This window comes from Megalopta genalis, unplaced genomic scaffold, assembly GCF_051020955.1.
Source record: "Megalopta genalis isolate 19385.01 unplaced genomic scaffold, iyMegGena1_principal scaffold1413, whole genome shotgun sequence".
In the NCBI taxonomy this organism is placed as follows: Eukaryota; Metazoa; Arthropoda; class Insecta; order Hymenoptera; family Halictidae; genus Megalopta; species Megalopta genalis.
The window spans coordinates 67,501-68,024 of record NW_027477482.1 but is presented as its reverse complement, the minus strand read 5'-3'; the positions used below and the strand labels follow the sequence as shown (position 1 = coordinate 68,024).

The 524-nt window shown below is 43.9% G+C and overlaps 1 non-coding gene across 1 annotated transcript in view; it reads left to right on the top strand.

The window, feature by feature from the left end:
• Window positions 1-442: 442 nt before the first annotated feature.
• Window positions 443-524, top strand: part of LOC143263753 (5.8S ribosomal RNA) — a 155-nt gene continuing 73 nt past the window's right edge. Inside the window, exon 1 of the ribosomal RNA XR_013037098.1 lies at window positions 443-524. This exon is cut by the window's right edge and continues 73 nt beyond it. This is a non-coding gene — a ribosomal RNA (5.8S ribosomal RNA).

The following is a 524-nucleotide window of genomic DNA, read 5'->3' as shown; positions in this document are numbered from 1 at the left end:
TGGGACGTATATATATATGACACCCAGCTAGAGCCGGCCGTGAGTCCGTCCGGTGTAAATAACGACGAAAGGAGAGAGAAACTTTTCGAATCCAGTATCGGGTTGATAATTGTCCAGTTTGAATATCCATATCCCCGTCGTTTTTGGAGGTGATATACTCTCTGTGTTTCTTCGATAGAAGGCTTTTCAATGTTCTATTCGCTCCGACCGTCGAACTTGCAAGAAAACAGTGGTTTTGGATTTGCTCGTACATATATATATGGTTTCGACGGAAATATCTCGTTCTTTAAGGGACAATTATGTCGTTGTACGACGACTCCCGAATCTCCTTCGCGCGCTGGTTGGAGCTCTTCGGGTATCGGCTTGTTCCGAAATATAACACAAAAATGTGGTGGATAGCAAATACACATTATATATATATGAGAGAATAAAAGGGAAAAATTACCCTGAACGGTGGATCACTTGGCTCGTGGGTCGATGAAGAACGCAGCTAATTGCGCGTCAACGTGTGAACTGCAGGACAC